The sequence below is a fragment of the Oncorhynchus tshawytscha genome, linkage group LG20, assembly GCF_018296145.1.
Source record: "Oncorhynchus tshawytscha isolate Ot180627B linkage group LG20, Otsh_v2.0, whole genome shotgun sequence".
Taxonomy (NCBI): domain Eukaryota; kingdom Metazoa; phylum Chordata; class Actinopteri; order Salmoniformes; family Salmonidae; genus Oncorhynchus; species Oncorhynchus tshawytscha.
Genome location: NC_056448.1, coordinates 43,151,114 through 43,167,835, shown reverse-complemented (window position 1 = coordinate 43,167,835; position 16,722 = coordinate 43,151,114). Strand labels below are relative to the sequence as shown.

Sequence of the window (16,722 nt, the reverse complement as noted above, 5' to 3'; positions counted from 1 at the left end):
TGGACATACACAAAATAGTCCAAATTGGTGAAGTGAAATGACTTGTTTCAAAAAGTATAAAGAATAAAAAACTGAAAAGTGGTGCGTGTATATGTATTCACCTCCTTTGCTATGAAGCCCCTAAATAAGATCTGGTGCAACCAATTACCTTCAGAAGTCACATAATTAGTTAAATAAAGTCCAACTGTGTGCAATCTAAGTGTCACATGATCTATCACATGATCTAAATATATATACACCTGTTCTGAAAGGCCCCAGAGTCTCCAACACCACTAAGCATGGAGCAACACCAATCAAGTGGCACCATGAAGACTAAGGAGCTCTCCAAACAGGTCAGGGACAAAGTTGTGGAGAAGTACAGATCAGGGTTGGATTACAAAAAAATATCAGAAACTTCAAACATCCCACGGAACACCATTAAATCCATTATTTAAAAAATTGAAAGAATATGGCACCACAACAAACCTGCCAAGAGAGGGCCGTCCACCAAAACTCACAGACCAGACACGGAGGGCATTAGTCAGAGGCAACAAAGAGACCAAAGATAACCTTGAAGGAGCTGCAGAGCTCCACAGTGGAGATTGAAGTATCTGTCCATAGGAGCACTTTAAGCTGTACACTCCACAGAGCTGGGCTTTACAGAAGAGTGGCCAGAAAAAAAGCCATTACTTAAAGAAAAAATAAGCAAACACGTTTGGTGTTCGCAAAAAAAACATATGGAAGAAGGTACTCTGGTCAGATGAGACTAAAATTGAGCTTTTTGGCCATCAAGGAAAATGCTATGTCTGGCACAAACCCAACACCTCTCATCGCCCCAAGACACCATCCCCACAGTGGTGGCAGCATCATGCTGTGTTTTTCATTGGCAGGGACTGGGAAACTGGTCAGAATTGAAGGAATGATGGATGGGGCTAAATACAGGGAAATTCTTGAAGGAAACCTGTTTCAGTCTAGAGATTTGAGACTGGGACAGAGGTTCAACTTCCAGCAGGACAATGACCCTAAGCATACTGCTAAAGCAACACTTGAGTGGTTTAAGGGGAAACATTTAAATGTCTTGGAATGGCCTAGTCAAAGCCCAGACCTCAATCCAATTGAGAATCTGTGGTATGACTTAAAGATTGCTGTACACCAGCGGAACCCATCCAACTTGAAGGAGCTGGAGGAGTTTTGCCTTGAAGAATGGGCAAAAATCCCAGTGGCTAGATGTGCCAAGTTTATAGAGACATACCCCAAGAGACTTACAGCTGTAATTGTTGCAAAAGGTGGCTCTACAAAGTATTGACAGACATTGGGGGGGGTGAATAGTTATGCACGCTCAAGTTTTCCATTTTTTTGGTCTAATTTCTTGTTTGTTTCACAAATAAACATCATTTGCATCTTCAAAGTGGTATGCATGTTGTGTAAATTAAATTATACAAACTGCCAAAAAATCCATTTAAATTCCAGGTTGTAAGGCAACAAAATAGGAAAAATGCCAAGGGGGGTGAATACTTTCGCAAGCCACTGTAGTACCTGGGAGGAGAGTGAGACTATTTGTTGTGATAGTTCCCAGTGAATGAGTCTCTAGTGCTGCTTTTCCACAGTAACACCAGTGTTCCACCCTGATGTTATACTAGGGACATGGGGTTTACATATCTACGGCGGACAATGAGGACTTGTGAAGAGCAGAATCAACAACATCTGCATCATCAAGACAGTTGCTTTGTGAGAAGGTGTCAAAGTCCACATTTAACCCTTGTTATGTAAATGACAGCTGAAAAGTACCAGTGGCCTGGCTTTGTCTCTAAGTGAGAGCAGGTCTGCCGGAGCCATGGCCCAGTGAGACATGGGTGCCAGCCCACGTAGATGGAAACAGAGGAGTCTGAGCCTTTTGGGTAAAACACTGGGGTAGATCCTGAGCCTTTTTGGGTAAAACACTGGGGTAAAACACTGGGGTAAAACACTGGGATAAATCCTGAGTCTTGGGGTAAAACACTGGGGTAAATTCTGGGCCTTTTGGGTAAAACACTGGGGTAAATCCTGGGCCCTTTGGGTAATACACTGGGGTAAAACACCTGGGTAGATCCTGGGCCTTTTGGGTAAAACACTGGGATAAATCCTGAGTCTTTTGGGTAAAACACTGGGGTAAATCCTGGGCACTTTGGGGTAAAACACTGGGGTAAATCTGGGCCTTTTGGGGTAAAACACTGGGGTAAATCCTGGGCCCTTTGGGTAAAACACTGGGGTAAAACACCTGGGTAAATCCTGGGCCTTTTGGGTAAAACACTGGGGTAAATCCTGAATGGCCTTTTGCCAACATTGGTCTGAGGTGCTCATGACATCACTGAGGACCTGAAATGGTTCTGTATCCCAGACTATAACATTGTTCTACATCATGAGGCTAAGAAATAACTTGTTCTATAAAAATGTCTACAGATGCTATAACATTCTTGTTCTGTATCCCACCTGGTACTATACCGCCCGTTTTTCAGCACCCGGTGTCACAGGACTATAACATCATCTGTACCCAGCCCCTGAGCCACTATAACATTGTTCTAAATCCTAGACTATAACATTGTTCTGTATCGCTGAGACTATAACATTGTTCTATCTCCAGACCATCAGACCAGGTTGTTTAGTCACTGTATCCCAGACTATAACCCTGTTCTTAGATCCCCTAGACTATAACATTGTTCTGTATCCAACATAGCTCACTATAACCACTTGTTCTGTATCCCAGACTATAACTCATTCTGTATCCCAGACTATAACATTGTTCTTATAGTCTGGGTTCCTCTGAGATACATATAACAATCACAACCCTTGATGGGAATCCTAGGGCGGCGCACAGCAATTGGCCTAGCATCTCCGGGTTTGGTCGGGGTAGGCCGTCATTGTAAATAAGAATTTGTTCTTAACTGACTTGCCTAGTTAAATAAAGGTAAAATAAATCAGCAGCATTATTCTGTATCCCAGACTATAACATTGTTCTATATCCCAGACTATAACATTGTTCTGTATCCCAGACTATAACATTGTTCTGTATCCCAGACTATAACATTGTTCTGTATCCCAGACTATAACATTGTTCTGTATCCCAGACTATAACATTGTTCTGTATCCCAGACTATAACATAGTTCTGTATCCCAGACTATAACATTGTTCTATATCCCAGACTATAACATTGTTCTTATTAACTATAACATTGATCTAAATAAATAAACATTATTCTGTCACTATAACATAGTTCTGTATCCCAGACTATAACATTGTTCTATATCCCAGACTATAACATTGTTCTGTATCCCAGACTATAACATTGTTCTATATCCCAGACTATAACATTGTTCTGTATCCCAGACTATAACATTGTTCTATATCCCAGACTATAACATTGTTCTGTATCCCAGACTATAACATTGTTCTATATCCCAGACTATAACATTGTTCTGTATCCCAGACTATAACATTGTTCTGTATCCCAGACTATAACATAGTTCTGTATCCCAGACTATAACATTGTTCTATAGGAGGTTCCTCTGAAAAGCACAATGCAACCCTTTGGGATCCAGAGTGGCACAGCAGTCTAAGGCACTGCATTGCAGTGCTAGAGGCATCACTACAGACCCGGGTCTGAAAAGGCAATAGGCAGTCCCATGGGCAAAGGCAGTAGGCAGTCCCGGGTTATGTCTGAAAGGCAGTAGGCAGTTCTTAACTGACTTGCCTTGTTAAATAAAGATTAAATAAATAAAAAGTCACTAGGCAGTCCCTCTGAAAATGCACTAGACAGTCCCTTTGAAAAGGCAATAGGCAGTCCCTCTGAAAAGGCAATAGGCAGTCCCTCTGAAAAGGCAATAGGCAGTCCCTCTGAAAAGGCAATAGACAGTCCCTCTGAAAAGGCATTAGGCAGTCCCTCTGAAAAGGCAGTAGGCAGTCCCTCTGAAAAGGCTGTAGGCAGTCCCTCTGAAAAGGCAGTAGGCAGTCCCTCTGAAAAGGCAGTAGGCAGTCCCTCTGAAAAGGCAGTAGGCAGTCCCTCTGAAAAGGCAATAGGCAGTCCCTCTGAAAAGGCAGTAGGCAGTCCCTCTGAAAAGGCAGTAGGCAGTCCCTCTGAAAAGGCTGTAGGCAGTCCCTCTGAAAAGGCATTAGGCAGTCCCTCTGAAAAGGCAGTAGGCAGTCCCTCTGAAAAGGCAGGTAGGCAGTCCCTCTGAAAAGGCAGTAGGCAGTCCCTCTGAAAAGGCATTAGGCAGTCCCTCTGAAAAGGCAGTAGGCAGTCCCTCTGAAAAGGCAGTAGGCAGTCCCTCTGAAAAGGCAGTAGGCAGTCCCTCTGAAAAGGCAGTAGGCAGTCCCTCTGAAAAGTCAGTAGGCAGTCCCTCTGAAAAGGCATTAGGCAGTCCCTCTGAAAAGGCTGTAGGCAGTCCCTCTGAAAAGGCAGTAGGCAGTCCCTCTGAAAAGGCAGTAGGCAGTCCCTCTGAAAAGGCAATAGGCAGTCCCTCTGAAAAGGCTGTAGGCAGTCCCTCTGAAAAGGCAGTAGGCAGTCCCTCTGAAAAGGCAGTAGGCAGTCCCTCTGAAAAGGCAGTAGGCAGTCCCTCTGAAAAGGCAGTAGGCAGTCCCTCTGAAAAGTCAGTAGGCAGTCCCTCTGAAAAGGCATTAGGCAGTCCCTCTGAAAAGGCAATAGGCAGTCCCTCTGAAAAGGCAGTAGGCAGTCCCTCTGAAAAGGCAATAGGCAGTCCCTCTGAAAAGGCAGTAGGCAGTCCCTCTGAAAAGTCAGTAGGCAGTCCCTCTGAAAAGTCAGTAGGCAGTCCCTCTGAAAAGGCATTAGGCAGTCCCTCTGAAAAGGCAGTAGGCAGTCCCTCTGAAAAGGCAGTAGGCAGTCCCTCTGAAAAGGCATTAGGCAGTCCCTCTGAAAAGGCAATAGGTAGTCCCTCTGAAAAGGTTACTCACATCAATCCCATTTTCCAATCTCTGTGAAGTATCGGACATGAGGAATGCTTTTTTAATTGCATATGCAAAGGACAGATTGTTATCTCTTTCTGTCACTGTAGAAAAACGGTGTCACTGACCAATAAGAAGCAATGATATCTCGATGACCTCCTTCCATCAGCTCTGTCACAATTGCCTTTTGGCAGGAAGTCTTCATTAATCATCCCGCTTTGTTAGTCCCCGTAACCTGGAAATAATTGGCACTGAGGACCTTGTCGCTGCTTCCGCAACGTCGCAGCATGTCTTGTCAACACATTTCCACGACACCATAGTGTCACAATACAGCAAAACCCTCTCCAAAGGATTATATTGCAGATGAGGCCCTATGAAGACGAAAAGCCTTGACATCTCCATTATATTCTCGCAGCAAGCAAAGAAAAGAGAATTGGGCTAATTTCAATACGGATAGCATTGTTATCACCTGTCCTCTTTTCTTCTGGATATGCCCACCCACAGTAGACTTACTGTACAGTTAGTTGAAGAGGAATGACAGTATGTTACGCTGATTACCACAACAATGGCTCCCACATTCTCTTCATCTTCAGAGAAGTTGCAGTGGCTTGTTAATTTGGCATATTTCTGTAAACTCTCATTAACCTTGGAATGTCAAAAAGTACTCATCATTTGAAGCTGTAGGCTTTCATTGTTGCCGCTGTATGATTAAAATGACTGGAATTAGCATAATATAAACATTTCCCCGTTGAAATTACCATTAAAAAAAATAATAAACATCACATTGTATTCATTTCTGTCATTCGTTTTGAGCCCGACACACGGAAACTCTAAAACAGCACATACTGCAAGTCCTTTTCAAATACATGGAGATATTATTCATCGTATACATCGTATGATCCAATTCTAGGCTGCTAACCACTTAGAAATGGTAATCACTCCTCTGTCGGTACCCATTGGTGACTATCCCGTGTTCCCAGTTGGCACTTTTGATTGATGGGGTCACAGCGTGACTGCAAGGTAGACGTGCCCTTCCCTGATGGATAGGGGACAATACGTCCTACCATGGGTTTAAACCCTGATCCGAGAGCCAGAGGTCAAAAAAAGCGCTCCCTCCCCTTCAAGGTCTGCATTGCAGACACATTTGCAGTGGGCATACTGTGAGAATATCCTCTGCCCCTTGCTGTACTAGACAGCCATGCTCCCGTCCCCACTAAAACAGTCACGGCGCTCCGATCAGGAGCAGTCGTTGACATTCCCAAATTGCGATAGCAATCTATATCTATTTGAGCTCCTCTCTGACATTCCCATCTGTATTTAACTGCCGGAGCTAAGTGGACCGCGGAGAGATGATATTATGACCCGATAAACTAGAATAGAATAGAATTATCAACCTGTAGAATATAATTATTTACTTCCTGTAGTAAAAGTGCATGTGGTGCATGCACTCTGAACGTCGATACTGAACAAAAATATAAACACAACAACAATAACAATGGTTTTACTGAGTTGAATTGAAGTACATTCAGTAGGCCCTAATCTATTGATTTAATCTATTGATTTCCCATGACTGGGCAGGGGCATAGCCAATCAGAATGAATTGTTCCGCACAAAAGAGCTTTATTACAGACAGAAATACCCCTCAGTTTCATCAGCTGTCCGTGTGGCTGGTCACAAACGATCCCGCAGGTGAAGAAGTCGGATGTAGATGGTCTGAACACAAGGTCTGCGGTCGTGAGGCCAGTTGGACGTAATTGTCAAATTCTCTAAAATGACATTGGAGGCCGGCTTATGGTAGTTGAAGGCAGCTTATGGTCAGTCCTCTGTCAACAGCTCTAGTGGACATTCCTGCAGTCAGCATGCCAATTGCAAGCTCCTTCAAACCTTTAGCAATCTGTGGAATTGTATTGTGTTACAAAACTTTAAATTTTAGAGTGGCTTTTTATTGTCCTCAGCACAAGGTGTAATGATCATGCTGTTTAATCAGCTTCAGGTGGATGGATTGTCTTGGCAAATGAGAAATGCTCACTGACAGGGACGTAAACACATTTGTGCCCAGAATTTTAGAGAAATAAGCTTTTTTTTTGTGCGTATGGAACATTTCTGGGATCTTTTATTTCAGCTCATGAAACATTGGACCAACACTTTACATGTTGCATTTATATTTTTTGTTCAGTGTTAAATTAAAACAGATAAGAAGATGGACTCCCGTCGCCATGGAGAGGAGGGGAGTTATAGAAAAAGAAGGACGGTGAGAGCCTTAATTACACACCTGACCGTAGACTTTTTGCCTGAGGTGCACATGAATTATGAAGGGCTAGAGGAAGATGAAAGGGAAGGAGGGAACTTTGCCTCTCTGCCTCTCTCCCTGATTACTGACATTATGTGTCTGCAGTGATGTACTGGAGAGCAGCGAACTCCCACTGCAAGAACGTGCAAAACTACAGAAGACCCACGGAGCTCTGCTGCTCTAGTTACATCTGAATATCGGAAGCCTAAAGCGGCTTGGCATCCCTACTGTCATTCTGGATGACTGAATAGGGTGTCAGTCCATTTCGGAGAGTCTCTTGTCTTACATTAGGCAGGTACACAGAACAAGCATTATTTTTTTGTAGTAGCCTATATCCTAGGGGTTTGTGTGGTAAGTAGGATGATGTCTATGGGTTACCCGATATGCTTCATGTAGTTACAGGGGCAGCCTCTGCTATTTCCGCTCTCACTTCTCAACATAAGTTGAACACATTAAATGTGTTTTATATTTTCCAAGCCTCCAAGTATTGTCAAGTCATCATCAAGAATTGACTAAAGTATTTAAATGCAGCTGAAGGGGGTGTTTCTGTGAAGGTGGTGTTTCTGTGAAACCTGCCAGCTATGTTTCATCCAACTGACAGTCATCCAACTGCACACTTCATGTGTATTCATACTGCTCAGATTATTCCACAAGCTGGCAAACACATTGACTGTTGTCAACCGCGAGCAGCCGAGGGGGAAGAAATGTGTGACTAGGCGAGACATTCTCCCGCACTGTTTGTCATCTTCGGTGTTATTCGAATGGTAAAACCACAGCTTGTGTCAGCTCAGTTGTCAATACCCAGTCTGTTGCAAGGAGTTTGCCCTATCTCCATCTGCAGGGGCTAAAGAGTGTCGTTCCTCCCCGACATGTGGCTTTCATCATGCCTGCCTCCCGCCACATGGGCAGCAGCAGAATCCTCTTTTCAACGTTCTGTTGCATTAGCTCCACGTCCCCCGCTTTTCTCTCTGCCTGTTTGTTACAACGTCCCTTTTGAAGAGGTTTAACACCTGAACTGTGACATTTCCTGTGATGTTTTTTTTTTAAATTATTATATTGTAATAGGGCCACTCTATGGGCTTACACTTATCCTGTTTCCACTTTTACTATCTCAAATATTAGGTAAAAAGTGTTACTTACACTTGAAAGAGCATTAAAGAATGTTGAAATCAGTTTGCAAGATCCCGCGCCATATCTCTACAGAGTGCATTGCGGTGCAGGCATAAAACTATTCCCCTAAGAGCGGTTTATTTTCCTTTTGAGTTTTCATACCGTGAGCTCCAAAAGTATTCAGACAGGGACACATTTTTGGTTGTTTTTGGCTCTGTACTCCAGGACTTTAAATTTGAAATGATACCATGACTATGAGGTTAAAGTGCACACTGTCAGCTTTAATTTGAGAGCATTTATTATTATTATTATTATTATTATTATATTATTATTGCAAACCTCGAATGAAGCCAGAAATAATTAACAGACAGTAATGAAACTAAAACGGGTCAACAAATAAATAAATACAGTGACCAGCAAAAGTATTAGGACAGTGACACCTTCTTTGTGTAATTTTGAAATGATACCATGACTATGAGGTTAAAGTGCACACTGTCAGCTTTAATTTGAGGGTATTTTCATCCATATCGAGTGAACCGTTTAGAAATTACAGCCCTTTTTGTTAAGTCACCCATTTTAGGGGACCAAGTATTGGGACAAATTCACTTGTGTGTGTAGTAAAGTAGTCATAAGTTTATTTGGTCCCATATTCCAAAGCAGGTTGTATTTGTAAACTTTTCCGTAAGGAATGATGATGGCTCCTTGATGGTTCTTCATGCGCAATGCAATGAAATATTTTGACAGCTGCCCTATCTAAAATGCAGATAGGAAATTAATTAATTTCTACAAACTTGTTGGATGCATTTGCTCTTTATTTTGGTTGTGTTTGAGATTATTTGAAGGATAATAATTAATTAATCATGAATAACAGATGCACAAATATCATACCCCCAATACATGCTAAAAAATACTAACCTCCCCTGTCATTGTAATGGTGAGAGGTTAGCATTTGGGGGGGGATATGATACCTGTAAATCTGTAACTTCCTCACTTGTCATTGTTCACGATTTATTCAGGATTATCCATAATCATGGTAGCATCCATATTACTGTAGAAATGTATAGAAATATATATTCTTATTTACAGTACAAGTGCCTCCAAAATGACATAATACATTATTTACCATTAAATTCTATTGGGCACAAAATAATCTGAAACACAACCAAAACAAACTGCAAATGTATCCAACAAATTTGCAGAGTCACAAGCCTGGTGTAGTAATTAATTGCGTGCTAAGAATATGGGACCAAATACTAAACTTATGACTACTTTAATAAACATATAAGTGAATTTGTCCCAATACTTTTGGTCCCCTAAAATGGGGGCACTATGTATAAAAAAAGGGCTGTAATTTCTAACCGGTTCACCCGACATGGATGAAAGTACCCTCAAATTAAAGCTGACAGCCTTGCACTTTAACCTCATAGTCATTGTATCATTTCCATTCCAAAGTGCTGGGAGTACAGAGTAAAAACAACAACACATGTGTCACTGTCCTCATACTTTCTTGGCCAGGGTGCTCTTGAAAAAGAGATTTTAATCTCAATGAGCCCTTCCTGGTTAAATAAAGGTCAAATTAAAAAAACTCGAAAACTTTAGGAGCTCCCTGTATACTATGCATGTGTTACATTTAACCTCACTTTGCCCTCATTGACTTCTGCACAGTCTGACTGGGTTTCAACATAAATACATATTCCACAAGTTATAAAAGAATGTCAACATTGCAGAGAGCAGCTGTTGTAGAGTGATGAATTGTAGGATACGTATTCGCCATCCCCTGAACATAAAGAGGGCTGGATGCCACAGACCAGTATACTATTATCGTATAACATGAAGGGTTTTGACTTCAAGGGTTTGATGCTACTTTTAGTTTCAGAACAACGAATGAGGGGAATTCTCTCCTGAACCTGAAAATGTTTTCAAGCTTTTTTTTTTAAAACTATAAATAACACTCTGCCTCTCATCATGCAGATGTTTTTAATCAAGTCACATTTACATGCAGTGCACGACTAGGCCTGTGCAGTCAGTCTCTTGGCGACGGCTACAGTACACAGTGGAAAGAGAGAGTCATGGTTGTAAAAAATCCCTGCGTTAAAAGTAGACAAGCACCATTACATGAACCTGTAGTGAGGTAAAGATACACATCCAGGAAAGACATGCATTCCCTTGTCAGTTTACAGGCCTTGTGTGTTCCTGGGTCTGTTCCCATGTCAGTTTACAGGCCTTGTGGGTTCCTGGGTCTGTTCCCATGTCAGTTTACAGGCCTTGTGTGTTCCTGGGTCTGTTCCCATGTCAGTTTACAGGCCTTGTGTGTTCCTGGGTCTGTTCCCATGTCAGTTTACAGGCCTTGTGTGTTCCTGGGTCTGTTCCCTTGTCAGTTTACAGGCCTTGTGTGTTCCTGGGTCTGTTCCCATGTCAGTTTACAGGCCTTGTGGGTTCCTGGGTCTGTTCCCATGTCAGTTTACAGGCCTTGTGTGTTCCTGGGTCTGTTCCCTTGTCAGTTTACAGGCCTTGTGTGTTCCTGGGTCTGTTCCCTGTCAGTTTACAGGCCTTGTGTGTTCCTGGGTCTGTTCCCATGTCAGTTTACAGGCCTTGTGTGTTCCTGGGTCTGTTCCCATGTCAGTTTACAGGCCTTGTGTGTTCCTGGGTCTGTTCCCTTGTCAGTTTACAGGCCTTGTGTGTTCCTGGGTCTGTTCCCATGTCAGTTTACAGGCCTTGTGTGTTCCTGGGTCTGTTCCCATGTCAGTTTACAGGCCTTGTGTGTTCCTGGGTCTGTTCCCATGTCAGTTTACAGGCCTTGTGTGTTCCTGGGTCTGTTCCCATGTCAGTTTACAGGCCTTGTGTGTTCCTGGGTCTGTTCCCTTGTCAGTTTACAGGCCTTGTGTGTTCCTGGGTCTGTTCCCTTGTCAGTTTACAGGCCTTGTGGGTTCCTGGGTCTGTTCCCATGTCAGTTTACAGGCCTTGTGTGTTCCTGGGTCTGTTCCCATGTCAGTTTACAGGCCTTGTGGGTTCCTGGGTCTGTTCCCTTGTCAGTTTACAGGCCTTGTGGGTTCCTGGGTCTGTTCCCTTGTCAGTTTACAGGCCTTGTGTGTTCCTGGGTCTGTTCCCATGTCAGTTTACAGGCCTTGTGTGTTCCTGGGTCTGTTCCCTTGTCAGTTTACAGGCCTTGTGTGTTCCTGGGTCTGTTCCCTTGTCAGTTTACAGGCCTTGTGGGTTCCTGGGTCTGTTCCCATGTCAGTTTACAGGCCTTGTGTGTTCCTGGGTCTGTTCCCATGTCAGTTTACAGGCCTTGTGGGTTCCTGGGTCTGTTCCCTTGTCAGTTTACAGGCCTTGTGGGTTCCTGGGTCTGTTCCCTTGTCAGTTTACAGGCCTTGTGTGTTCCTGGGTCTGTTCCCATGTCAGTTTACAGGCCTTGTGTGTTCCTGGGTCTGTTCCCTTGTCAGTTTACAGGCCTTGTGGGTTCCTGGGTCTGTTCCCTTGTCAGTTTACAGGCCTTGTGTGTTCCTGGGTCTGTTCCCTTGTCAGTTTACAGGCCTTGTGTGTTCCTGGGTCTGTTCCCTTGTCAGTTTACAGGCCTTGTGTGTTCCTGGGTCTGTTCCCATGTCAGTTTACAGGCCTTGTGTGTTCCTGGGTCTGTTCCCATGTCAGTTTACAGGCCTTGTGTGTTCCTGGGTCTGTTCCCATGTCAGTTTACAGGCCTTGTGGGTTCCTGGGTCTGTTCCCATGTCAGTTTACAGGCCTTGTGGGTTCCTGGGTCTGTTCCCATGTCAGTTTACAGGCCTTGTGGGTTCCTGGGTCTGTTCCCATGTCAGTTTACAGGCCTTGTGTGTTCCTGGGTCTATTCCCATGTCAGTTTACAGGCCTTGTGGGTTCCTGGGTCTGTTCCCATGTCAGTTTACAGGCCTTGTGGGTTCCTGGGTCTGTTCCCTTGTCAGTTTACAGGCCTTGTGTGTTCCTGGGTCTGTTCCCATGTCAGGTTACAGGCCTTGTGTGTTCCTGGGTCTGTTCCCATGTCAGTTTACAGGCCTTGTGGGTTCCTGGGTCTGTTCCCATGTCAGTTTACAGGCCTTGTGTGTTCCTGGGTCTATTCCCATGTCAGTTTACAGGCCTTGTGGGTTCCTGGGTCTGTTCCCTTGTCAGTTTACAGGCCTTGTGGGTTCCTGGGTCTGTTCCCATGTCAGTTTACAGGCCTTGTGTGTTCCTGGGTCTGTTCCCATGTCAGTTTACAGGCCTTGTGTGTTCCTGGGTCTATTCCCATGTCAGTTTACAGGCCTTGTGGGTTCCTGGGTCTGTTCCCATGTCAGTTTACAGGCCTTGTGTGTTCCTGGGTCTGTTCCCATGTCAGTTTACAGGCCTTGTGGGTTCCTGGGTCTATTCCCATGTCAGTTTACAGGCCTTGTGGGTTCCTGGGTCTGTTCCCTTGTCAGTTTACAGGCCTTGTGGGTTCCTGGGTCTGTTCCCTTGTCAGTTTACAGGCCTTGTGTGTTCCTGGGTCTGTTCCCTTGTCAGTTTACAGGCCTTGTGGGTTCCTGGGTCTGTTCCCATGTCAGTTTACAGGCCTTGTGTGTTCCTGGGTCTGTTCCCTTGTCAGTTTACAGGCCTTGTGGGTTCCTGGGTCTGTTCCCTTGTCAGTTTACAGGCCTTGTGGGTTCCTGGGTCTGTTCCCTTGTCAGTTTACAGGCCTTGTGTGTTCCTGGGTCTGTTCCCTTGTCAGTTTACAGGCCTTGTGGGTTCCTGGGTCTGTTCCCATGTCAGTTTACAGGCCTTGTGGGTTCCTGGGTCTGTTCCCTTGTCAGTTTACAGGCCTTGTGGGTTCCTGGGTCTATTCCCATGTCAGTTTACAGGCCTTGTGGGTTCCTGGGTCTGTTCCCATGTCAGTTTACAGGCCTTGTGGGTTCCTGGGTCTGTTCCCTTGTCAGTTTACAGGCCTTGTGTGTTCCTGGGTCTGTTCCCATGTCAGTTTACAGGCCTTGTGTGTTCCTGGGTCTGTTCCCTTGTCAGTTTACAGGCCTTGTGGGTTCCTGGGTCTGTTCCCATGTCAGTTTACAGGCCTTGTGTGTTCCTGGGTCTGTTCCCATGTCAGTTTACAGGCCTTGTGTGTTCCTGGGTCTGTTCCCTTGTCAGTTTACAGGCCTTGTGTGTTCCTGGGTCTATTCCCATGTCAGTTTACAGGCCTTGTGTGTTCCTGGGTCTGTTCCCTTGTCAGTTTACAGGCCTTGTGGGTTCCTGGGTCTGTTCCCATGTCAGTTTACAGGCCTTGTGTGTTCCTGGGTCTGTTCCCATGTCAGTTTACAGGCCTTGTGTGTTCCTGGGTCTGTTCCCTTGTCAGTTTACAGGCCTTGTGTGTTCCTGGGTCTATTCCCATGTCAGTTTACAGGCCTTGTGTGTTCCTGGGTCTGTTCCCTTGTCAGTTTACAGGCCTTGTGTGTTCCTGGGTCTGTTCCCTTGTCAGTTTACAGGCCTTGTGTGTTCCTGGGTCTATTTCCTTGTCAGTTTACAGGCCTTGTGTGTTCCTGGGTCTGTTCCCTTGTCAGTTTACAGGCCTTGTGTGTTCCTGGGTCTATTTCCTTGTCAGTTTACAGGCCTTGTGTGTTCCTGGGTCTGTTCCCTTGTCAGTTTACAGGCCTTGTGGGTTCCTGGGTCTGTTCCCTTGTCAGTTTACAGGCCTTGTGGGTTCCTGGGTCTGTTCCCTTGTCAGTTTACAGGCCTTGTGTGTTCCTGGGTCTGTTCCCTTGTCAGTTTACAGGCCTTGTGTGTTCCTGGGTCTATTCCCATGTCAGTTTACAGGCCTTGTGTGTTCCTGGGTCTATTCCCTTGTCAGTTTACAGGCCTTGTGGGTTCCTGGGTCTATTCCCATGTCAGTTTACAGGCCTTGTGTGTTCCTGGGTCTATTCCCATGTCAGTTTACAGGCCTTGTGTGTTCCTGGGTCTATTCCCATGTCAGTTTACAGGCCTTGTGTGTTCCTGGGTCTGTTCCCTTGTCAGTTTACAGGCCTTGTGTGTTCCTGGGTCTGTTCCCTTGTCAGTTTACAGGCCTTGTGTGTTCCTGGGTCTATTTCCTTGTCAGTTTACAGGCCTTGTGTGTTCCTGGGTCTGTTCCCTTGTCAGTTTACAGGCCTTGTGGGTTCCTGGGTCTGTTCCCTTGTCAGTTTACAGGCCTTGTGGGTTCCTGGGTCTGTTCCCTTGTCAGTTTACAGGCCTTGTGTGTTCCTGGGTCTGTTCCCTTGTCAGTTTACAGGCCTTGTGGGTTCCTGGGTCTGTTCCCTTGTCAGTTTACAGGCCTTGTGTGTTCCTGGGTCTGTTCCTTGTCAGTTTACAGGCCTTGTGTGTTCCTGGGTCTGTTCCCTTGTCAGTTTACAGGCCTTGTGTGTTCCTGGGTCTGTTCCCTTGTCAGTTTACAGGCCTTGTGGGTTCCTGGGTCTGTTCCCTTGTCAGTTTACAGGCCTTGTGTGTTCCTGGGTCTGTTCCCTTGTCAGTTTACAGGCCTTGTGTGTTCCTGGGTCTGTTCCCTTGTCAGTTTACAGGCCTTGTGGGTTCCTGGGTCTATTCCCATGTCAGTTTACAGGCCTTGTGTGTTCCTGGGTCTATATCTATACATCAACATGTTGAGTGGCAAGTAGAATCCATTGACCCCAGCCTGGGTCATCATGACAAGTAGAAACCACTGACCCCAGCCTGGATCATCATGACAGGTAGAATCCACTGACCCCAGCCTGGGTCATCATGACAAGTAGAATCCACTGACCCCGGCCTGGGTCATCATGACAAGTAGACTGATTCTTATATCTTTCCATTGCCTAACCCTATATCTTTCCTTCCCATCTGCACCATACAAATTAGCTTTATATGCCTGTCTAGACCAGTGTTTCTCAAACCTGGTTAAAATCAGCTTTATATGCCTGTCTAGACATCTCATCATTAGCCCAAACTGCTGGCCTGGAAGGCATTATCTGTGGTGCTTTGCCACCTTACCCTTAGTAGTTCCTTATTTATAGTTCCCTCAGCATTACCCTTAGTAGTTCCTTATTTATAGTACCTTGGCATTACCCTAGTAGTTCCTGATTTATAGTACCTCAGCATTATCCTTAGTAGTTCCTTATTTATAGTACCTCAGCATTACCCTTAGTAGTTCCTTGTTTATAGTACCTCGGCATTATCCTTAGTATTTCCTTATTTATAGTCCCTCAGCATTATCCTTAGTATTTCCTTATTTATAGTCCCTCGGCGTTATCCTTGGTATTTCCTTATTTATAGTACCTCAGCATTACCATTAGTAGTTCATTATTTATAGTATCTCATAACCGTTTCCTCATATTATTGGGGAAGGAACTTGATTCCAGATGCTCGTGTTGATCTGGAGATGTCCCCTGAAGGGGAGAAAGGACATTTATTTTTATATTGTCTGTCCTTAAGGGTTTGTTGACAAGTGAGGGAAGCTTGGTTCTTTAACAGGGTCACTTTACATTGCATGGAACCATCTAGAGCCATTGGCTGTCAAAGATAAATGTTAGTTATTATACAACAACCAGCAGCATTGTCTACAATCCAGGGTGGTTTTGACATGTGAAGTCTCCAATATACAGTAGGTGGAGCATTTTCAGTTCTCATGATAAATTATGTGAATTTAAAGTATTTTAGATAAGGGCCAAGCTGATGTTATTTGTGACAGTATTAAAACAATGTTATTTTTCCCTGTTGAGGACTTTGTCCTGGGATTTTATTTCCTCAAGCTATGTGATCTGAAAATAGACCATCAGCATTCAGGCTGTCTAGACTAGCATACAGACCTGCTCCTATAACCTGGGCAGGAGGAAACCATCTGTTCCAGTCACTCCCAGCTTCTGCTGGCCAGCTGGGACAAAGGCCTCATTCTAAATTGGCATCCTAATCCCTAGATAGTGCACTACTTGTGACCCTGTGGGCCCTGGTCAAATGTAATGCACTATATAAGGATTTGGGATGCCATTTGGGATGTCTGTCCTGTAGACACTCCCATGTTATCTGGCAAGGTCCTTCTTCAGCCTCTCTTCCATTATTTTACCTTGCAGTCTCAAGATCATTATTACAAAATGTCCGCCCCTGCATGGAATCAAGTTGTAACACTCCTTTGGAAAATGTAAATAATAAAGCAGAAAGCAGCTCGGTATTTTCAGAATACTTTAAATTACATCCAAAGAGAGTCCTTCCTGGCTCAAATAAGAGTCCCTGAAGGCCTACTCTCCCAAGCCGTAGAGTTTGATGTGCAGTCCCTCACTGCTGATGCTATGGTAATGTAAAATAGTGAAATATCTTTATGGCTTCATTTCATAGATATAATGCATTAATCATCGCTAGAGGCGGAGTACTGCAGCATACAGTATGTGGATCAGGGCTTGTAACAGAAGGTTGTGGGTTCAAAACCCTGGTG

General features: G+C 44.5%; 1 protein-coding gene across 1 annotated transcript in view; it reads left to right on the top strand.

Moving 5' to 3' along the window:
* Nucleotides 1–16,722, top strand: part of chsy3 (chondroitin sulfate synthase 3) — a 189,549-nt gene that overhangs the window by 66,123 nt on the left and 106,704 nt on the right. The window lies entirely within an intron of this gene.